General features: G+C 35.3%; 1 pseudogene across 1 annotated transcript in view; it reads right to left on the bottom strand.

Annotated features, from left to right (window-relative positions):
• Positions 1 to 4,407: 4,407 nt before the first annotated feature.
• Positions 4,408 to 24,559, bottom strand: part of LOC306669130 (UDP-glucuronosyltransferase 2B31-like) — a 34,060-nt pseudogene continuing 13,908 nt past the window's right edge. Inside the window, exons 4-6 of the transcript XR_013766759.1 lie at positions 22,470 to 22,557; positions 13,361 to 13,580; positions 4,408 to 5,569 (exon numbers count right to left, since the gene is read on the bottom strand). The product of XR_013766759.1 is annotated as a UDP-glucuronosyltransferase 2B31-like (transcript). The remainder of the gene's footprint in view (positions 5,570 to 13,360; positions 13,581 to 22,469; positions 22,558 to 24,559) is intronic.

Below are 24,559 nucleotides of genomic sequence, written 5' to 3'. Positions count from 1 at the left end.
TAGTCATTCTCATTATAATATGACTTCCTGTGGGTCTGCTATAATTTTGTACATTTGGGTACCGTAAAACTCATTTTTTAGGTTTGGGAAATTTTCTGATATTATGTCATTGAATAGATTGTGCATTCCTTTGGCTTGTGTGTCTGTTCCTTCATCTATTCTGATAATTCTTCAATTTGATCTTTTCATGTTATGTCACAATTCTTGGAAGTTCTGTTCATGGGTTCTTACCATCTGTTATATATGGTCTACTTTCTTTTCTTTTTTATTTATTTATTTTTAAATTTTTTTACAGACTGTATTTTTATTCTTTGTACACAAATGGGGTATATCATTTTGTTTCTATGGTTGTACATGATGTAGCCATTCATGTAATTACACATGTACAAAGGGTAGGATGTCTGGCTCATTTCACCATTTTTCATACCCAGCTCCCTCTCATTTCCTTCTACACAATCTAAGGTTCCTCCATTCTTCTCTCAGTCTCCGCCCCCAACCTCCATTCTCCACTTATCAGGGAAAACATTCAGCCTTTGTTTTTTTGGGATTGGCTTATTTCACTTAGCATTATATTCTCCAGTTTTATCCCTTTATTTGCAAATGCTATAATATTCTTCTTCTTTATGGCTGAATAATATCTATATCTATGTCTATCTATCTATCTATCTATCTATCATCTATCTATCTATCTATCTATATATATATATATCACAGTTTCTTTATCCATACATCTGTTGAAGGGTTTCTATGTTGGTTCCACAATCTAGCTATTGTGAACTGCGCTGCTATAAAAATTGATGTGGCTGTGTTCCTGTAGTTTGCTAATTTTAAGTCCTTTGGTAATAAACCAAGGAATGGGATAGCTGGGTCAAAAGGTGGGTCCATTCTAAGTTTTCTGAGGAATCTCCACACTGCTTTCCAGAGTGACTGCACCAATTTGTAACTCCACCAGCAATGTAAAAGTGTGCCTTTTTCCCCACATCCATGTCAACATCTATTATTGTTTGTGTTCTTGATGATAGCCATTCTCATTGGAGTAAGATGAAATCTTAGAGTTGTTTTAATTTGAATTTCTCTAACTACTAGAGATGTTGAACATTTTTTCATATATTTATTAATCACCTGTATGTCTTCTTCTGTAAAGTGTCTGTCCAGTTCTTTGGCCTATTTTGATTAGGTTCTCTGTATTTTTGGTATAAAGTGTTATAAGTTCTTTATGTATTTTGGAGATAAGTGCTCTATATGAAGTCCATGTGGAAAAGGTTTTCTCCGACTCTGTAGGCTCTCTTTTCACATTCTTGATTGTATACTTTTCTGAAAAAAACTTTTTATTTTGAGTTCATCCTACTTATTGATTCTTGCTCTTATTCCTTGTGTTTTGGGAGTCTTATTGAGGAAGTCTGGTTCTAAGACAACATGATGAAGATTTGGGCCTACTTTGTCTTCTATTAGGTGCAGGGTCTCTGGTCTAATTTCTAAGTCCTTGATCCATTTTGAATTGAGTTTTGTGCAGGGTGAGAGATAGGGGTTTAATTTCATTTTACTGCATATGGATTTCCATTTTGCCAGCACCATTTATTGAACAGACTATCTTTTCTTCATTGTATGTTTTTAGCTCCTTTGCCTAGTATGAGGTGACTGTAGTTATGTGGATTTTTTTCCATATGTGTGAGGGTGATCTGGCTGTAACATCTGTCACCCCATTGATCGCCAGGGTCTTTTTTGGCTGATCTGGCTGGCTAGGTGAGTGTTCCCTTCCTCCCTTATTGCTCCATGTGCGTCCCTCCCAAAACTTGTGTTCAGTCAAGAGGACGACCTACCCCAATAGAGGACTGTTGTTCAGTCAAGGGTATATGAGTAGCTGCGCTTCCCTGCTAAAACCTCTAAACAAGTTCACTCTATTTTCAATCCTAAATATTTTGTCTCAGTTGCCTGAGGTTGTGTCTTCTAAATGGTCTAGTTTGTTGGTGAAGCTTTCCATTGAATTTATAATTTGCTTTATTTTTTCCTTCATTTTGAGGATTTCTGTTTGTTTTTTTCAGAATCTCTCTTTATTAAAGTGATCTTTCACTTCCTGTATTTTCTTTTTGATTTCACTCTTTATACTATCCTTTTTTTGGAACATCAATTTAACTATGTACATTCTAAACTCCTTCTCAGACATTTCTTCTACTGTATTGTCAGTGGATTCTCTTCTTGGAGCATATTGGTTTGGGGCACTTTGTTCCCTTGTTTTTTCATGTTGCTTATGTGTTTTCCCATATAATTGTATGAATCTGAGGCAGTAGAAATTTTACCCTGTAGAACTATATTGTCCCTGTAGATTTCCGGTACTCCACTTTTAAATGGGAGACCAATATCAACAGCATCCAGTGTAAATGATATAGAGCCTTAAATCTAATAACTCCCACCAAGGCATCTACTAGTTTCTCACTATAAATAGAAATGATGAGTTCAATCACTGTCTACAATATAAACAGAAAATTTGATAAAAAGATTTATAATTTCAAATGGTGGACAAAGAGAGAACAGAAATAATGTAGGACATGATGTTCATAAGGAAGAAAGAGAGAAGATCGAAGTAAAAATTCACAAGAAGAGTGGAAGAGGAACCAACAGAGATTGGTTTTTAGGTAGAGCAAATGCATAAAGGAAATCCAGGAAAACAGAGAAGTGAGAGTAAGAATACATATAAAGAGAAAATAATGAAAATATAAGAATATACAACAGAATTGCAAACAACCATGCATATATCACTCTGCTCAACAAACTGATGCATGAAAAATACCTTGCTCTAAATATGGTGTAGAGAGATGTTAGAGAAGAAAAATATGAAAATAAAATGAATCTTGATGGAAAATTGAACAACTCTCTCTGCTGGTGTTCAAAAGTTTCTCAGTTCTGTCTCTGACTTCTCACAAGATTGACTGACTCAGACTTGCCCTGGAAAACCCAGACACTATCCCACCTATATGACCTTCAGATACCCCAGGTTTGGCCATTGTACAGTCCAAACATCTCTGAGCTGCTGGAATTTGGAGAGAGACCACCAGGGATGAGCAATCCTGAGAAACAGCAACAAGATGGTGGCCACCACCACTCCCAAGAGAAAAAATCTGAGGCACAGCCAAACCCACAGGCTCCCTGATCTGAACCTCCACGTCCTGGATGGCATTCCCAGACAGTGTGACTGCACCCCAAGATGGCAGTGGCAGCAAGCTTGCTGGCACCCCATCCCCCCAGGCCCTGGCCAGTGTCTCAAGAGGGATGCAGCTGAGTGCAACCAAACCTGGAGTCTCTCTGGTTGGGACCTCTGGGTGGTGGTGGAAGTGGCAGTAGTAGGGGTTGGTGGCAGCAGGCAGAGGCTCAGTGGCAGCTGTAGTTGGTCAGTTGCCTTGGCACCAGTAGGGGACTAGTGGTAGTAGCAGTGGTGGTGGCTGCAGCAGTAGCTTCAGCAGCACTCAGGGAGAAGACCTCCAGGTGACCTCCAGGGACTGGCAGCAGACTTGGCCATCAAGATGTCCATGGCAGCAGTGTAGATAGCAGCTGTGCCCAGACAAAAGACCTTTAGGCATCTGTGGTAGTGTCCTCAGGGGCAGCTACACCCCCAGAGAAGACTTCTGGGTGACATCTTGCATGGTCATCTTGATAACTAGATGTTATCATCTGTATGTGAGATGTTCCCCAAAAGCTCACATGTGAGATTATGTGAGATGGTTCAGAGAGGAAGTGATTGGATTGTGAAAATCTTAATAAAATCAGTGAATTACTCACCTGATGAGATTGAGTGGTAATTGGAGATAGATAGGGGTACGGCTGGAGGAGTTGGGTCATTGCGTACATGACTTTAGGGTATAAGTTTTGTTTCTGGTGAGTGGAGTCTCTTTCTTTCTGCTTTCTCATCATTGTGTGAGTTGATCTCTCCACCACATTCTCCTGCCATGATGTTCTGCCTTACCTCGAGCTCTGAGGAATGGAACCAGCCTTCTATGGACTAAAACCTCTGAAACTGTGAGTTCTCAAATAATCTTTTCCTTTTCTACAATTGTTCTGGTGGTTCTTTTGATCACAGTGGCAAAAAAAAAAAAAAAAACACCTCACTAAACACTAACTGTCCCTCAATTTGGGCCATTTAGAACATAAATAAGTTCCATGGTGTTTCCTTTAAAGGAGAACCTTTGTTTTACTTGTGGTTTTATTTACCTATTTTCCACACAATTTATATAATTTTGTATTGCTTTCAGTGTTACTGATTATTATAATGGATAACATGCTGAGTTCTGAAGGAGAAGAATGATGATTTTATTTTCAGTCATTTCAAATGCTTTAGACCCCTTACTAGTGTCATGGGTGGGATGAGTGGGTAAGTGACTGAGGAAAGGGAAAAATTAGACAAACTCTTCATAATTACAGATTATAGAACAGTAAAAATATTTATACAAAAACTTATTACATTTCACAACAGGCCTGTAACAAATATAGGTAACATGGTGTCCCATTTGAAAAGAGGGCAAAATTCAATGAGTTTCTTTCCTGTTCCTGTTTTATATTACCACAACCTAAAATTGAGGACTAGTATCTACTTCAAAAGTATGATTACAAGAGTGGGCAACCAGGTCAATTTTTTTTTTTTAAGGATTAAGGGTAACTAATAATTAGCTTATGAAACCAAAATTTTTTTTTAGTAGCTCAATTGTACAGTAATTCCACAGACATTCTATTGGGAAGTGACTTAGCTGGAAGACGGCAAACATTATTCCAGATGCTCAGGAGAGAAGCAATGCAGAGGCTGGATTTATAGTAAAAGACGGCAGCAACAAATGTCTCTCAAACCCAGATGGTAGAGTCAGACTGTTTACACAATTTTAATTACTGAGTGCTTTCTTCAAGAAAGTTAAAGATACAAATTTCTGCACTAAAATGAAGTTAAAGCTGGCTGAGAATATGAGAAACCACATTTCTCCTGTGAGTGTATCCTTACTGTTTTTGTCTCAATGAATAATCATAATTAAACTCATGAAGTTTTTTCTTATGAATAATACATTACATTATTACATTTCTACACAGGTTCATATAGTTTAATCTTCCTCAATGTTTGATTTTTCTTTGACCTGAAATGTTTATACTCCTCAATCAGGAATTTCTGGAAAAGAAACTTTGATTTGATTACCTAGGTTTTGAAATTTTGCTTTTTCACAGACAGAAGGGTGTCTAGCATTGTAACTTCTTATTGTTGAAGTAAACTGGAATAGGTCCATCTATCAGGACTCCCAGGTTCAGGTTGAATAAACTACTCCCCTTTTTTTTTCTTTCCCGTTTTTGCAAGCTTCTGGCAGCAATACAGACAGCATTTAATAACAATGAATATCACAGTTGCCACACAGGCCAGCAGGAACCCAACCACATCTAGAAGTAGTACTGGAACCAGGAGAGGTCGTGGGCAGCAACCCGGATGTGTTTAGCTCCTTTGTGGCGCATGACAAACTCTATCCAGAAGACAGTTCGGTCCAGAGGCTTCACTGGCTGATCATGGTGAATTCGTGATAACCTCAGAGCATTCTCTTTATATCTAAAGGACAAAAGACACCAACATTTAAAGGAAGTCTCTGAGACGTTCTTTAAAAGTTTCATAGAACTAGGTCAAATAAGTGCCATAGAACAGCCAGAGAATTAGTGTCTTTAGGATTCTGTTGTTTTAGAAAAATTGGCTTCTATATTGGAGACTTAGTTTTTTCTTTATTATCATTTAAAAATTCAAATATAATCAAAACAAAAATGATGCTTGGAAAGAATGGATTTAAAGTAGTTCAAGCTTCTTAAGTTGGAGATTTCTGGTGGATAAATATTTTCCAAAGTGAAAATGGAAGGTCAGTTGAGAAAGTTAATCTTTTCTAGTAAACCAAGTGGTAGTAAGCCATTCTCAGTGTGGTAAATGAAATGGTCAAATACTACTTGAAAATGATTATCTTGATGATTTTGAAGAGGCACTGTGTCATGGTGGGTGAGATAACTTTTAACAATTCTATATTTGCTCTTCTTTTCTATCCTTTAATGTATATTTCCACTTAGTAGCCCAAAAGATCCTTTTTGAGTAGACACGTCAGTTCTGATACTATTGTGACCAAAATTTCCATGTGTCTCCTGTATTTCAATTAATGTCCATATGTGTTTAAGTATTTTTATATTTTTTCCTTACTTAATTCCTGTGTGTCTGCCTAAAATATGCTGTATAATTTAAAACTTTTCTTTTTTTTTTTTTTTTTGGAAAAAACATTTCAAATTTACTAAATTGTTTTTATGTCATAAATATACATTCACCACTTAGATTACATTTATTAGGTTCTACCAGTCTTATATGCACTTACATGTATTATTTTTAAAATAATTTTTGCATTATTACAGAAATGTTCAAAATCTATTTATTATGACAATAGATTGTATTGTTTTCTTTTGGTTAATTTAGACTTGTTTACTTTGAAGTTTATTAGATGCTTAAAATTGAGAATGGTATTGGTTGCAATGACTCATCAAGTAACATTACAAAAATATTATGTTTATTTTAGTAGACTATTTTAGCTATTATGCTAATATTGTGATTATGGCTTCAGTAGGACTTTTCTTACCTTTTCACTCAAAACTTTTCTGTATACTTAAATTCAGTCTGTCTTATAAATTAGGTAGATTGTTAGTTTTTAAAAGCATGGTCTAAGAGTTTTGATAATAATTTTTATTTTTATAATTAACGTACGCATTAATGCCTTCACCATAGAGTTCACTACTTTATCTTAGACTCATTTTCTGTTTTTCTGACTTGTATTACATTCCCATTGTATTTTCTTCCTGATGGGTTAAAAGTACTTTTAATCTGAATTTTGTTAGTATTTTCTTTTTGCTACGCATTGTTAAAGTGTTCCTTTAGGTTATGACTTCCTTAAACAGTAATATTACTGATAGTTGTGATGAATGTTGAATTGATTGTAGATACGCAAGGCACTATGTACTTTCCATTGTCACTTCCATTAGAATTGTGGACATTTTGATAACTAAAGGATTATTTAACTAAAATTAAACACTTTTTTTTTTGATTTTTTTTATTGTAAACAAATGGGATACATGTTGTTCCTCTGTTTGTACATGGTGTAAAGGCATACCATTTGTGTAATCATAAATTTACAGAGAGTAATGTTGTTTGATTCATTCTGTTATTTTTTCCCTTCCCCCACCCCTCCCACCCCTGTTACCCTCTATACAGTACTTCCTTCCTCCATACTTGCCCCCCTCCCTAACCCTAACTCTAACCCTAACACTAACCCTTCCCTCCCCCCCCCATTATGTGTCATTCTCCACTTATTAGCGATATCATTCGTCCTTTGGCTTTTTGAGATTGGTTTATCTCACTTAGCAAGATATTCTCCAATTTCATCCATTTGCCTGCAAATGCCATAATTTTATCATTCTTTATGGCTGAGTAATATTCCATTGTATATATATACCACAACTTCTTTATCCACTCATCAATTGAAGGGCATCTAGGTGGGTTCCACAGTCTGGCTATTGTGAATTGAGCAGCTATGAACATTGATGTGGCTGTATCTCTGTAGTATGCTGATTTTAAGTCCTTTGGGTATAGGCCAAGGAGTGGGGTAGCTGGGTCAAATGGAGGGTCCATTCCAAGTTTTCTAAGGAATCTCCACACTGCTTTCCAGAGTGGCTGCACTAATTTGCAGGCCCACCAGCAATGTATGAGTGTACCTTTCTCCCCACATCCTCGCCAACACCTGTTGTTGCTCGTATTCTTGATAATTGCCATTCTAATTGGGGTGAGATGGAATCTTAGGGTGGTTTTGATTTGCATTTCTCTTATTACTAGAGATGTTGAACATTTTTCCATGTTTGTTGATTGCTTGTAGATCTTCTTCTGTGAAGTGTCTATTCATTTCCTTAGCCCATTTGTCGACTGCATTATTTGAATTCTTGGAGTAGAGTTTTTGAGTTCTTTATAGATTCTGGAGATTAGTGCTCTATCTGAAGTATGATTGGCAAAGATATTCTCCCACTCTGTAGGCTCTTTCTTCGTATTGCTGATAGTTTCCTTTGCTGAGAGAAAGCTTTTTAGTTTGAATCTATCCCAGTGGTTGATTCTAGCTTTTATTTCTTGTGCTATGGGAGTCCTGTTAAGGAAGTCTGGTCCTAGACCAACAAGGTGAAGATTTGGACCTACTTTTTCTTCTATAATCTGCAGGGTCTCTGGTCTGATTCCGAGGTGCTTAATCCATTTTGAGTTTAGTTTCGTGCATGGTGAGAGATATGGGTTTAGTTTCATTCTGTTGCATATGGATTTCCAATTCTCCCAGCACCATTTGTTGAAGAGACTCTTTTCTCCATTGCATATTTTTGGCCCCTTTGTCTAGTATGAGAAAATTGTATTTATTTGGGTTTGTGTCCGTGTCCTCTATTCTGTACCATTGATCTACCTTTCTGTTTTGGTACCAATACCATGCCGTTTTTGTTACTATTGCTTTGTAGTAGAGTTGAAGATCTGATATTGCAATACCCCCTGTTTCACTTTTCCTGCTAAGGATTGCTTTAGCTATTCTGGGTTTCTTATTCTTCCAGATGAATTTCATAATTGCTTGCTCTATTTCTGTAAGGTACGTCATTGGGATTTTAATTGGAATTGCATTGAATTTGTATAGCACTTTAGGTAGTATGGCCATTTTGACTATATTAATTCTTCCTATCCAAGAACATGGAAGATCTTTCCATCTTCTAAGGTGTTCTTTAATTTCTTTCTTTAGTGTTGTATAGTTCTCATTGTTGAGGTCTTTCACCTCTTTTGTGAGTTTGATTCCCAAGTATTTTATTTTTTTCGAGTCTATTGTGAATGGGGTAGTTTTCCTAATTTCTCTTTCTGAAGATTCATCACTTATGTATAAAAATGCGTTGGATTTATGGGCATTGATCTTGTAACCTGCTACTTTACTGAATTCACTCATGAGTTCTAAGAGTTTTCTGGTGGAATTTCCAGGTTCCTCTAAATATATAATCATGTCATCAGCGAACAGGGATAGTTTGAGTTCTTCTTTTCCAATTCGTGTCCATTTAATTTCTTTGGTTTGTCTAATTGCTCTGGCCAGAGTCTTAAGAATGATGTTGAATAGACGTGGTGAAAGAGGGCATCACTGCCTTGTTCCAGTTTTTAGGGGGAATGCTTTCAGTTTTTCACCATTTAGAATGATATGAGCCCTGGACTTAGCATAAATGGCCTTTACAATGTTAAGGAATGTTCCCACTATCCCTATTTTTTCTAGTGTTTTGAGCATGAAGAGGTGCTGTATTTTATCAAATGCTTTTTCTGCATCTATTGAAATAATCATGTGATTCTTGACTTTAAGTCTATTAATATGGTGAATTACGTTTATTGATTTCCTGATGTTGAACCAACTTTGCATCCCTGGGATGAAACCCACTTGATCATGGTGCACTATCTTTTTAATATGTTTTTGTATGCGATTTGCCAAAATTTTGTTGAGAATTTTTGTGTTGATGTTCATTAAGGATATTGGTCTGAAATTTTCTTTCCTTGATGAGTCTGTGTGGCTTAGGTATCAGTGTGATATTGGCTTCATAGAATGAGTTTGGGAGGGTTCCCTCCTCTTCTATTTTATGGAATACTTTGAGGAGTATTGGAATGAGCTCTTCTTGAAAGGTTTTGTAGAACTCGGCTGAGAACCCATCTGGTCCCGGACTTTTCTTTGTTGGTAGGCTTTTGATGACTTCTTCTATTTCAGTACTTGAAATTGGTCTATTTAAATTGTGTATGTCCTCCTCGTTCAGTTTAGGCAATTCATATGTCTCTAGAAACCTGTTGATGTCTTCGAAATTTTCTATTTTTTTGGAGTATAGATTTTCAAAATTGCTTCTAATTATGTTTTGTATTTCACTCGTGTCTGTTGTGATATTTCCTTGTTCATTCCGAATTTTAGTGATTTGGGTTTTCTCTGGTCTTCTCTTTGTTAGTGAGGCTAAAGGTTTATCAATTTTGTTTATTTTTTCGAAGAACCAACTATTTATTTTGTCAATTTTTTGTATTGTTTCTTTTGTTTCAATTTCATTGATTTCAGCTCTGAGTTTAACTATTTCCTATCTTCTACTACTTTTGGTGCTCTTCTGTTCTTCTTTTTCTAGGGCTTTGAGCTGTAGTGTTAGGTCGTTTATTTGTTGAGTTTTACTTCTTTTATTAAATGCGCTCCATGAAATAAATTTCCCTCTAAGTACTGCTTTCATAGTGTCCCAGAGATTTTGATATGATGTTTCTTTGTTCTCATTTACCTCTAAGAATTTTTAAATTTCCTTCCTAATATCTTCTGTTACCCATTCATCATATAATAGCATATTGTTTAATCTCCAGATGTTGGAATAGTTTCTGTGTTTTACTCTTTCATTTATTTCTAACTTCAATCCGTTATGATCTGATATAATACATGGTAGTGTCTCTATCTTCTTGTATTTGGTAACATTAGCTTTGTGGCATAATATATGGTCTATTTTAGAGAAGGATCCATGTGCTGCTGAGAAGAAAGTGTATTCACTCTTGGTTGGATGGTATATTCTATAAATGTCCATTAAGTCTAAATTATTGATTGTGTTATTGAGATATTGAAATAGATAATTCTCTAAAGAATAAATACACATACCACATAAATACAAGAAAACATAGTCATCCTTTTAACCATAAAATGAATGCAAATCAAGATCCAATGGAATACCGCTTCATAAGCATTAGTTTGGTTATAATTAGGAACACAGATGACAGCAAGTTTTAGGCAAAGATATTGAGAAATGGGAACCCTCCTATAATGCTGGTGGGAATGTAAAATGCCACTAGCTTAGGATATTGATGGGGATTTACTCATTGACATAAAGTTCACATGTGAAGCAGTAATTTCAATTCTCAGAACTATAGAAAAGAAATGAAAATAGATGTTAATGCAATATATATTATATAATATAGGAATATATTGAATATCTAAGAATATCTTGAATACATATATTCTTGTTCAAAACAGTCAAAATTGAAAACAACCAAATGTTTGTGATTCAATGAATGAATTTGCAAAATGTAGTATATCCACACAAAGAATATTATTCAGCAATAAACAGAAAACAAGTATCTATATATGGCTAATGTGGACAAATTAAAAAACATCATTCTAAGTTCAGCAACCAAATTTCAATGTACTAAACAGTGTATGATTCTACCCACATGAAATTTGCATAAGCTATTTACCTATATAGACCTGAATTAGATTAATGTTTGTGGAGAGGTAAAAGTAAGGGAGATGTACTTATTATTTTAGTTTTTTTAATTTGGTGACAAATTTTCTTAAATTATCTTTTGATAAGGTATTTTTCATATTGTAAAAATACTTAAATGACTTGATGTTCCCAATTTAAACACATAAAATTCATGCCATATCTCAATCTGTTAAAGTTAATATTTATTATTTTATTATTAAATTTGTAATGACATTGTTATAGTTTATCATATCTCTTACTATATACATAGTCATGATAAAAATAAACTCTAAGACAAAATGATACATACAGCAGAGTTGAAGTAGTTCAATGAATTGATATAGACAAGAATTTTCTTGGTAAGAGTCCAACAACACAATTAACAAAAGCAAAAATCATGAAATGATTGCATCGAACTAAAAATATTTTGCACAACAAATTAGGAATGAATGGGGTAAAGATAAAACTTTGAGACTGAAAGAAAATACTTGCAAGCTATTCATGTATAAAATATTATTATCCAGAATACATAAGGAATGCTGTAATCTGAACAGGAAAAATATCATTGGAGGGAGGGGAAGGGGTAAGGGGTAGGAATGATAGTAGAGTGAAACAGACATTATTAAATCATGTACATATATGAATTCATAACCAAGGTGATTCTACAATATGAATAATGAGAAAAACGAGAGATTATATTCCATTTATGTATGATCTATGAAAATGCATAAATGCATTCTACTATCATGTATAACAAATTAGAATAAAAATGTTTTAAAAATTATTAAGTGATCTGAATATTCATTTCTCAAGAGACAGAAATAAACAACAAATATATGAGAAGATCCTCCCCATCAATATTACTGTGAGAAATGCAAATGAAAACAACCACAAGAGATAATCTAACCCCAGTAAGAAGGGCTATAGTCAAAAAGACAAAAAAATTGTAAATGTTGGTTAGGATGCAGAAGAGGAAGTACACTCCTACAGACCACTGCCAGAATGTGAATTAGCACAGCCACTGTGAAAAAAGAGCATGGAGGTTCCCCAAAAAGTTAAAAATACAACTCTCCTGGAACTTAACTTTCTCGCCAAGGGGTATAAATGGAGAGAAAAAGGCATCAGTATATCAAAATGATACCTGCACCCTCACAAAGCTGTTTATTACCCTCACAATATTACCCAAGATGTGGAATCAAATGTCATGTTCCTTTTTGAATAACAGATAACAGAAGTGAAATATATATCCAGTGTATTATTATTCAGCCATAAAAACATATTGCAATCTTGTCTTTGCAGGAGTGAGGATGAAACTGGTGAATATCGTGTTAAATAATATAAACTAGGTCCCAAGAGAAAAGCACTGTGTGTTCCTCTTCATGTGTAGAATCTACAAAAGTTGATTTCATGGAAGTAGGCTCAAAATTGTGCTAGGCAGTGTAGAAGTGAGAGGGAATAGAGACGTTGGACAATAGGCACCAAACTGCAGTTGGAGAGCAGGAATAAGTACAACCGTTCGGTGGTCAGGTGACTGTAGGGTAAAACTCTTCTTATGTAACTTATAAAGAAGTAGAAAAGAGGAGTTTGAATGTTTATTACAGTAGAAATTATAAGTGTTTAAAGGAAAGAAATGAAATTAACTGACTAGGCTATTATATATATTACCTATGTATCAAATTATTCCACTCAGCATAATAATGTGTTCAATATAAGAAAAGATTAATAATTTCAGAAATTTGAGGTTTTAAAATATTATCTAACATTTCTTCAAATTAATTGACATTTTCTCTGTATTCTTCACATTACTAAAAATACTATTTACATTTAACTACACAGAAAATATTTTTTAGCTTCACATTGGTTTAATAATAAGTAGTCATGGAGTCAATGTTACCAGTTTGATTTTCAATTGTAAAGAACTGATTTAGTAAAAGCACCTATCATTTGGTCTAAATCATTTCAGTGTTTGAAAATTGAAATAAAATAGAGACAAATCTATTTTCACTATCAAGGGAATCTATCTAAAGATATAGTTCGATGAAAAATAATTTATTATACTAACGATGGGTCTTTGATGACTGTATTCAATGCTTTAAGCAAATCAACACTTGACATTGTGTTAAAATCCAACCTAATAGCTGCTCCCTTGATCTTCATGTGAGAAATATTATCAAGTTGATCTGCAAACAGTGGAATGCCAACCATTGGGATTCCATAATAGATGGCCTCATAGATGCCATTGGTTCCACCATGAGTTATAAAAGCTTTGGTTTTCTGATGACCTAGGATCAGATTAAATTAAGGCAAACTCAATTAATTAAGTCAAAAATGATAATAAACTCACAATTTAAACAAAGGAAGATGAATTATTTTCTAGATAGCAGATTGTTGTAACCTTGAAACTGCACAGAAATTGCTTTTAAATATCAGAGCAAGGAGCACCTGAGTCCTTTGGAGAGATATGTGGAGGCTATATGAAAGTATGTGACTTGAGGCTTGAACAATGAAGAAAGGTTACATTTGGTCAAAATGAAAGAACACATTCTGGATAGTAGGAATAGCATGTGTAGTCATAGGAGGGAAAGTTTGTAAATGTGTAGTATTAAAGAAATAGTGACAGCTTTGAGTCTGCTATGGATTGCTAATGAAGCAGGGAGTAGGCTTACTGTGGTGCTGGTATCAGAGGTAGGACTGGCTGCACTTCTTTATGACATGCAGTACACTTCGTAATTAAGATTGTGGGAATTTTTTTTATGGAAAACACAGAAAACATTGTTATAATGGAGAGGGATTTTTATTTTAGCTGAAGAATTTACTTTTATTCTTGCAATCTTATACTAGCAAGTCAACATTTAATGATCCATTGGTCACAATTTATTTACAAAAAAAAATTAATCCTTAAATTGTACATTAATATCCATGACTCCAAGTTTTATCACTCTTCTTGAGGTATGAAAGAAAATGATTAATTTATTAAGTTCCCTAGATAGCATAGACAACTGACATAACATTTAGTCCAAAGTTTCTTAAACTCATGAAAATTAAGAATAGCCAGTATTAAACTGACCTGAAACCTGGCTCAGGATACCTGCAGTAAATCTGCAAGTCTACATTAAGACACAAAATTAAACTAGGGCACGTATCTTATAAATTTTTTTTTCACAGCAGATTAAAAGTTAACATTTAAGGATCAAAGATGGTGGACTAGAGGGAGGCTGTGTTCCTTGTCACTCCGTAACTCCGGTTTCAAGCAGAGGATATCTGTTTCTCGGTGAGGCAGTTTTTGCTGCTTATTGATTCCCTGGTGTTTACCCCATTTGTCTGCTGTGATGACCTTCAGTCTGCCAGCATATCAATGCCTTTCTTGAGTGCAAATTGTTCACTGTCAGGCACCTATCATCCGCCATTTGCCTGCCTCTGGCTGGTCCATCTCCTGCCTTACAACTATCTATCACCCAACGCACGAGGTTCACCTCACGATCGTCCGACAACAGTCAGCAAACTGATCACTGACCGCCAGTGGAGCACCAGCTGCCCGCTGTTGCTTGGAAGTTCTCTGTCACAGTACCTGCAGGTTTGATTACATGTGGCTGCTGCCATTTTGAGACAACAGCTAGGCCCCGTAGGATGCCTGGCCTGACTGACTGAGCCCCGTCTCCAGGATCGCTCAGACCAACCGATCACTCCCTGCCTCTGGGGCCCTCACATCGACTGACTGCTCCCTGCCACCAGGACCCCCAGACCAACTGACAGCGCCCTATCACCGGGACCCCAGACCGACTGATCGTACCCGGCCTCCAGGATCCCACAACCACACCAAACGCACCGGACCTTCAGGACCCCTGCCTGACCAACCGCATCCCACCTCCAGGACCTCCAGCTGACCACCTCCACACCCTGAGCTGCGGCTCCCCATTTGCCAACACATTTGGAAGCCAGAACAGCCATCTTGCATAATCCTGCAAGCCATAGCTCTTTAGGTGGGGCAAATCCCATCCTGAGACACCTGCTGGAGGCTTGAAGCTCATTGTCAGGTACTTCTCATGCATCAGGCTACTGAACACTGGGAGGTTTCATTACTATATGACTGTTATACTGTAGATTTTCTTTTTTCTCCTTACAGAAAACATTTAAGTTTTTATTTCTTTACATTTCTTGCTCTCTTTTCCTTTTGTTTATCTGTTCCCTCAGAGTCTCTTTCTCCCTTTTTTGAATGCTAACATCCAATTTCTTTTGATTACACTCTCACCCTTTCTATTATCTAGAACTTCTGTATAATCTTTCCTTATCCCATTAACAGCCACCTTCTACATCCCTCTGCACCCTCCCTGTCCTCCATTAGAAACTGCAGACCTTATTGCAAATCTGTTTGTTTTATTTAAGATAATATTTTAACTCATTCTGTTTATTATGACAATTTTGTTATTGTCTTCATAGGGGCTATTTGGTCTAGGATTGCATAGTGTCTGAACTGGACACTGCTAATATTGATCTCCCTTAAAGAAAGGGCTTTGAAAACCTATAGGGCCACTATAAGCCTATAGGGTCAAATCTGCAATACCCCAGATCTGCACTGCTAGAGGGGAAGATACATGAACAACATGAAAAAACAAAGGAAGAAAATGATCCAAACAAATCTAGATTCTATATTAATAGAATCCAATGACAGTATGTTAGAAGAAATGTCAGAAAAGGACTTCAGATTATACATAATTAAGATGATTCACGAAGCAAAGGATGAGATAAGAGAGCAAATGAAGGCAATGAATGATAATACCTATAAGCTGAAAAAGCACCTGCAGGAAGCAAAAGATCATTTCAACAGAGATAGAGATTCTAAAAAAAAAAAACTAAACAGAAATCATTGAAATGAAGGAAACAATAAACCAAATAAAAAACTCAGTAGAATGCACCACCAACAGACTAGACCATTTGGAAGATAAAACCTCAGACAATGAAGACAAAATATTCAATCTTGAAAATAAAGTTGCCCAGACAGAGAAGATGGTAAGAAATCATGAACAGAATCTCCAAGAACTATGGGACATCACAAAAAGACCAAACTTAAGAATTATTGGGATTGAGGAAGGCACAGAGATACAAACCAAAGGAATGAACAACCTATTCAATGAAATAATATCAGAAAATTTCCCCAGCCTGAAGAATGAAATGGAAAATCAAATACAAGAGGCTTACAGAACATCAAATGCACAAAATCACAACAGGTCCACACGAAGTTACCTTATAATGAAAATGCCTAACATTCAAAATAAAGATAGGATTTTGAAGGCCACGAGAGAAAATCAGATTACATATAGGGGGAAACCAATACGGATAGCAGCCGACTTCTCAACCCAGACTCTAAAAGCTAGAAGGGCCTGGAACAACATATTTCAAGCTCTGAAAGAACATGGTTGCCAACCAAGAATACTATACCCAGCAAAACTAACCTTCAGATTTGAAGATGAAATAAAATCCTTCCACAATAAACAAGAGTTAAAAGAATTTACAAACAGAAAGCCTGCACTACAGAATGTTCTCAACAAAATATCCCATGAGGAGGAAATGAAAAACAACAATGGAGGTCAGCAAAGGGAGGAACTACCTTAGAGAAAAACCACTCAAAGGAGAAATCAAGACAATTTAAAAACCAAAATAAAAGCCAAATGACTGGGAATACAAATCATATCTCAATAATAACCCTGAACATTAATGGCCTAAACTCATCAATCAAAAGACATAGACTGGCAGAATGGGTTAAAAAGAAAGACCCAACAATATGCTGCCTGCAAGAGACTCATCTCATAGAAAAAGACATCCACAGACTAAAGGTGAAAGGATGGGAAAAAACCTACCACACACATGGACTCAATAAAAAAGTGGGGGTTTCCATCCTTATATCAGATAAAGTGGACTTCAAGCCAAAGTTAGTCAGAAGGGATAAAGAAAGTCATTTTATACTGCTTAAGGGAGCCATATATCAGGAAGACATAACGATAGTAAATATTTATGCCCCAACAATGGTGCATCCCTGTGCATCAAACAAATCCTTCTCAATTTCAGGAATCACATAGACCACAACACAATAATTCTGGGTGACTTTAATGCACTGCTGTCACCACTAGATAGATCTTCCAAACAAAAATGGAACAAAGAAACCATAGAACTGAATAACACAATCAATAACCTAAATTTAATAGACATATATAGAATATTCCATCCATCAACAGGTGGATTCACTTTCTTCTCAGCAGCACATGGAACCTTCTTGAAAATAGACCATATGTTATGCCACAAGGCAGCCCTTAGGAAATGCAAAAAAAAAAATAGAGATACTGCCTTGTGTTCTATCAGATCATAATGGACTGAGAGTAGAAATCAATGACAAAATAAAAAACAGAAATTACTCCAACAACTGGAGACTAAATAATATGCTATTGATTGAAACATGGATAACAGAAAACATCAGGGAGGAGATAAAAAAATTCTTAGAGGTCAATGAGAATGACGATACAACATATCAAAATCTCTGGGGCACTATGAAAGCGGTATTAAGAGGAAAATTCATTGCATGGAATGCATTCCAGAAAAGAATGAAAAGTCAGTAACTAAATGACCTAACATTACAGCTCAAAGCCCTAGAAAAAGAAGAACAGAATAACAGCAAAAGTAGTAGAAGACAGGAAACGATTAATCAATGAAATTGAAACAAAAGAAACTGTTCAAAAAATTGACAAAACAAAAAGTTGGTTCTTTGAGAAAGTAAACAAAATAGACAACCCTTAGCCACACTAACAAAGCGAAGGAGAGAGAAAACTCAAATTACTAAAATACGTGATGAAAAAGGAAATATCACGACAGACACCACTGAGAACCATAACATAATGAGAAGCTACTTCGAAAATCTGTATTCCAACAAAATAGAATCTACCGAAGACATTGACAAATTTCTAGAGACATATGCTTCTCCCTAAATGAACCAGGAGGACATACACATTTTAAACAGATCAATATCAAGCAATGAAATAGAAGAAGCCATTAAAAATCTACCATCCAAGAAAAGCCCAGGACCAGACGGATTCTCAGCCAAGTTCTACAAGACCTTCAAAGAGAACTCATTCCAATACTTCTCAAAGTATTCCAGGAAATAGAAAAAGAGGGTATGCTACCGAATTCATTCTATGAAGCTAATATCAACCTCATACCCTAACCAGGAAAAGATACATCAAGGAAAGAAAATTTTAGACCAACATCCTTGATGAATATAAATGCAAAGATCCTTAAGAAAATATTGGCAAACCATATCCAAAAGCATATTAAGAAAATCGTGCACCACGATCAAGTAGGGTTCATCCCTGGAATGCAAGGATGGTTCAACATTCTTAAATCAATAAACGTAATCCATCATGTCAATAGACTTAAGGATAAGAATCATATGGTTATTTCAATTGATGCAGAAAAAGCATTCGACAAAATACAACACCCTTTCATGCTCAAAACACTAGAAAAAATAGGGATAGTAGGAACATACCTGAATATTGTAAAGGCTATTTATGCTAAGCCCATGCCCAACATCATTCTTAATGGAGAAAAATGGAAATCATTCCCTTTAAAAACGGGAACAAGACAGGGATGTCCTCTTTCAACACTTCTATTCAACATTGTCCTCGAAACTCTAGCCAGAGCAATTAGGCAGACTAAAGAAGTTAAATGGATACGAATAGGAAAAGAGGAACTTAAGCTGTCCCTATTTGCTGATGACATGATTCTATATTTAGAGGATCCAAAAACCTTCTCCAGAAAACTTCTAGACCTCATCAATAAATTCAGCAAAATAGCAGGCTATAAAATCAATGTGCATAAATCTAAAACATTTTTATATGCAACGCAAGCGATGAAACAGCTGAAAAGGAAATAAGGAAAACTACCCCATTTGCAATAGCCTCAAAAAAAATAAAATACTTGGGCATCAATCTAACCAAAGAGGTAAAAGATCTCTACAATGAAAACTACAAAACACTGAAGAAAGAAATTAAGGAAGACCTTAGAAGATGGAAAGATCTCCCATGTTCTTGGATAGGAAGAATTAATATTGTCAAAATGGCCATACTACCAAAAGTGCTACACAGATTCAATGCAATTCTAATTAAAATTCCAATGATGTACCTTTCAGAAATAGAGCAATCAATCATGAAATTCATCTGGAAGAATAAGAAACCCAGAATAGCTAAAGCAATCCTTAGTAGGAAGAATGAAGCAGTGGGTATCCCAATACCAGAACATCAACTATACTACAAAGCAATAGTAACAAAAACGGCATGGTATTGGCACCAAAATAGACAAGTAGATCAATGGTACAGAATAGAGGACACGGACACAAACCCAAATAAATACAGTTTTCTAATACTAGACAAAGGTGCCAAAAATATGCAATGGAGAAAAGACAGCCTCTTCAACAAATAGTGCTGGGAAAACTGGAAATCCACATGTAACAGAGTGAAACTAAACCCCTATCTCTCACCCTGCACAAAAATCAACTCACAATGGATCAAGGACCTCGGAATCAGACCAGAGACCTTGCATCTTATGGTAGGTCCAAATCTTCACCTTGTTGCCTAGGATCAGACTTCCTTAACAGGACTCCTATAGCACAAGAAATAAAAGCAAGAATCAACAACTGGGATAGATTCAAACTGAAAAGCTTTCTCTCAGCAAAGGAAACTATCAGTAATGTGAAGAGAGAGCCTACAGAGTGGGAGAATATATCTTTGCCACTCATTCTTCAGATAGAGTACTAATTTCCAGAATATATAAAGAACTCAAAAAACTCTACACCAAGAATACAAATAACCCAATCAACAAATGGGCTAAGGATATGAACAGATGCTTCACAGAAGAAGATGTACAAGCAATCAACAAACATATGAAAAAATGTTCAACATCTTTAGTAATGAGAGAAATGCAAATCAACACTACACTAAGATTCCATCTCACCCCAATTAGAATGTCGATTATCAAGAACACAAGCAACAATAGATGTTGGCGAGGATGTGGGGAAAAAAGTTACACTCATACATTGCTGGTGGGGTTGCAAATTAGTGCAGCCAGTCTGGAAAGCAGTGTGGAGATTCCTTAGAAAACTTGGAATGGACCCTCCATTCGACCCAGCTCTCCCACTCCTTGGCCTATACCCAAAGGACTTAAAATTAGCTTACTACAGAGATTCAGCCACATCAATGTTCATAGCTGCTCAATTCACAATAGCCAGACTGTGGAACCAACCTAGATGTCCTTCAATTGATGAATGAATAAAAAAACTGTGGTATATATATATACAATGGAATATTACTCAGCTATAAAGAATAATAAAATTATGGCATTTGCAGGCAAATGTATGAAATTGGAGAATATCATGCTAAGTTAGATAAGCCAATCTCAAAAATCCAATAGGTGAATGATCTCACTGATAAGCGGATGATGACACATAATGGGTGGTCGGAGGGGGGCAAGAATGGAAGAAGGAGGGATTGTATAGAGGGAAAAGAGTGGTGGAAGGGGTGGGAGGGGAAGGAAAAAATAACAGAATGAATCAAACATCATTACCCTATATAAATGTATGATTACGCAAATGGTATGCTGTTACTCCATGTACAAACAGAAAAAACATGTATCCCATTTGTTTACAATAAAAAAATTAACATTTAAAAATTAACCAAAATTTCACCTCATTATAGTATTTAATTCAATTACACTTTCAAAATGTATCATCAATTGTGAATTAATTGCAAATAACTTCATACAGGATTTGTTTTTTAAAAAATGTTTGTCCAGCATTTCAAAATGGTTACAGAATTAATGTAACTTTTAAAAGGTCGAAATATCCCATACACATTGCCCTTTTCTGCTAGGCCAAACTAGTATCTTCCATGGCAAGATACTAAAACTACTGAATAAAATACATATTAAAATGAATAGGTACTTGATTAACTTCCCTGAAATTATCAACATCATTATCAAAATCTTCCCGGATTTTGGAAGATTTGATTCCTTAAATACAGTTTTAAAGTTTAATTTCCAGAAGGGGAAAAATCCCTTAGATATTGACTTTATGTCCTTTTTTTGGTGCCTTAATGACCAAAGAAAAAAATTTTTAATTATTTATTTATTTTTAAATTTTTTACCGAATGCATTTTAATTCATTGTATGCAAATGGGGTACATCATTTTCTTTCTATGATTGTAGATGATGTAGATTCATACCATTCGTGTAATCATATATGTACATAGGGTAATGATGTCTGTCTCGTTCCACCATTTTTCATACCCCCATTTCCTTCTACATAATCTGAAGTTCCTCCAAAGAAATTTTTAAACAAATTATGTTTCATGTTTCCTGGTTTAATAAAAAGCTACAATTTCTTTCATTCAAATCAAGAAATATACTCATCAAAAGCTATTAATCATGAATTGTCTATGTGTAGGAGCCATCAATACAGAATCTATACTCTTCACAGAATACCTGGCATAGAATCTCTTGAAATACACTGTAGCAGTGGCAGAAACTTGCTGTCTTAATTTAAGATGTTCACCTAATGCTTGGATAACATTTGTAAAAAATATTTGTAATTTCCAATATTATTCTTCCGAGAGAAATTTTAAGTCCTTTTGGTTCTCCTTCAACAGAACTTGTTTATCCAAAATCCATTGCACATAGTGGGGGTTCTGCCAAAACTTCCCTGCCATGGAACAGAGTGTGCCCTGATAAAAGCACCAGCTGGTGGAGAGGCTCCTGGACTGACCATAGACCCAGCCCGTCGGATAACTGCGCTCCAGGATCGGGGTTCATTTTTCTATTAAATGACATCTTAAATAGCCCAGTAGTAGATCAAAGGATAGGTGTAAAGTTGCAGAAATAGGAGACATAGGGATAATGCAGGAAGTGACTAAAAATTATCTGTGAGAGGCATTTACAACTGAAATGTAGATAATTTATTATACTATGTATAATAAAAATGCAAACTTGTTTATTCATTTTTCTCTGATAAGAGTAATTAAGAACAACCTATTTAATTAAAATTTTCATTAATATTTTCAATACTTATACACTACTCAACTATTATCTTTCTGATTAGCTTTTCTTCATTTTCTCATGATTTATTCTCCAAGTCTTACCAAGGAGGTCACCTTGGTGAATCCATTTATACAGTCGAGTGTTGGGTCCTAAAGTATCTGGTTTCTTGCCATTGAATCTCCATATAACCTGTTAAGGTAAAGCAGACTTCTTATTCCTTGAGACTATTTCAAAATGTAGCACATTACAATTTGGAATAGATTAAAAAATTACATAAAAAGTTACATAAGAGAAGCTAAAAGCTACAAAAGTTAAAGAAATGAGAAATGAGACTAAGAGATGATAATGTAAACAACTGAAGAGGTGATTAAATAGTGGATATTCTTTCCTGTAGGTATTTTTATATTTATCAATGTTTGGTATGCAACCTTTAGAGTTCATAAATATTTGTCAAGGTAAATAGTTTTATCTCTGTGAAGTATGTGTATTTAAATACTGATTTAATCCTGTTAGAAGAATAGCTAGTGCTCCCATTTTGTGCATTCTTTCTTCACATTCTTGTTTCCTTTGCTGGGCAGAGGTTTTAATTTGATGTTATCCCATTTATTAACTTTTGGCATTATATCCTGAGTTTCATTGGTCCTATTGAGAAAATTTCCCTTGCCTATATGTTGGAGTGTTGACCCTACGTTTTCTTCAAGGCTTCGCATAGTTTCTTGTCCAATTCCTAGATCTTTGATACTTTTTCAGTTGACTTTTGTGCAGTGTGAGATTTAAGGGTCTAAACTCATTCTTCTACATATGGATAACCAGGTTTCCCAGCACCATTTGTTAGAACACCTTTTTTTTCCTCCAAAGTATGTTTACAGCACCTTTGTCAGATAACTGTCATCTATGGTCTACGTGTCTCAACAGAAGAACTTGGCAAGAAGGAAGTTAAGTTAGTTTTGTCAGTGATATAAGATGCTTTATAATAAAAAATCAATTTCTGGTAAAACTGGATTCATGCAATCCAAATAGAGTACTTGGAAGATTATTCCATTGAAGGTTAAAATATTTTTTGTTGTTGTTGTTGAGAGCTGTTATCAATTTCAAAGTTTAATTCTGAAGATAAAATTCCTAATTTTGTCATGATAACACACACACATACCACACACACACACACACTGGAGTTTCCTTCAGCCATGAAAAGAATGAAATTATGTCATTTGCAGAAAATTAGAATTTGCAAACATTATGTTAAGTGAAATAAGGAAGCTCAGGAAGTCCAGGATTACATGTTCTTTGTCACATGTGGAAAATAGAGAAAGGAAAGGAAAGTGGCCAAAAGGGGGAATCACGTAAAAATCAAGAGTAGTAGTAATGGAGTGAAAGAAAGAGATTGCGTGTGGTTGGGGAGAGGGAAAGGATAGGGGAAATACTGAGGAATCATATTGACCAAGTTAATTTGTTATATTATGTGCATGCACCAATATATATGAATTAATCCTATCATTACATAAAACCACAATGTCCCAATAAAAAATGGAAAAAATAAACTATTGATATTAGAATGCTAGGACAATAATCTACATAAAAATTTCTAGGAACTGGGGTTGTGGCTCAGTGATAGAGTACTTGCCTAGTACGTGTGAGGCACTGGTTTCAATTCTCAGCATATGAAAATAAATAAAATAAAGTTATTGTGTTCATTTACAACTACAAAAGTATTTCTAATGACCTCCCATATTTATTATTCTTTATGAATATATATTTAAAGCTGTCAACTTTTAAAATTAATGTTATACTTTTTTCTTTTTAGTGATATGTGAGGAAGTTTGCTCAGAAATACTTTATTAAAATTAATTAGTGTATTAGTGTTTGCACTGTGGGATCACGTTGTTCTTACACAGAGAGTCCATGGTAAAGGCAACTTCATATCTCCAACCTAACTCAGACATCTTCAGTCTTGAGAACTAGCAGGGCAAGTCACTAGGGCAGGTTGATTTTTCTTTTTCTCTAAGTCTGGTTGGTTTGTTAGTTACCTTGGTTTTCCTTCTCTGAATAGCACCATGGACAGCACCAGGAGTAGGTTCTTTTCATCCTTTAGAAGAATGGAGGCCAAGATTTTATGGGAAGATGAAAGTACGTGATACAATTTGGCTTTTTAAAAAAATAAAATAAAATTTTCAATGGACCTTTATTTTATTTA

The sequence above is a fragment of the Sciurus vulgaris genome (assembly GCF_902686455.1).
Source record: "Sciurus vulgaris genome assembly, chromosome: 9".
NCBI classification, from domain to species: domain Eukaryota; kingdom Metazoa; phylum Chordata; class Mammalia; order Rodentia; family Sciuridae; genus Sciurus; species Sciurus vulgaris.
Note: the sequence above shows the minus strand (reverse complement) of the source record. Positions and strands in the feature narration are given on the sequence as shown.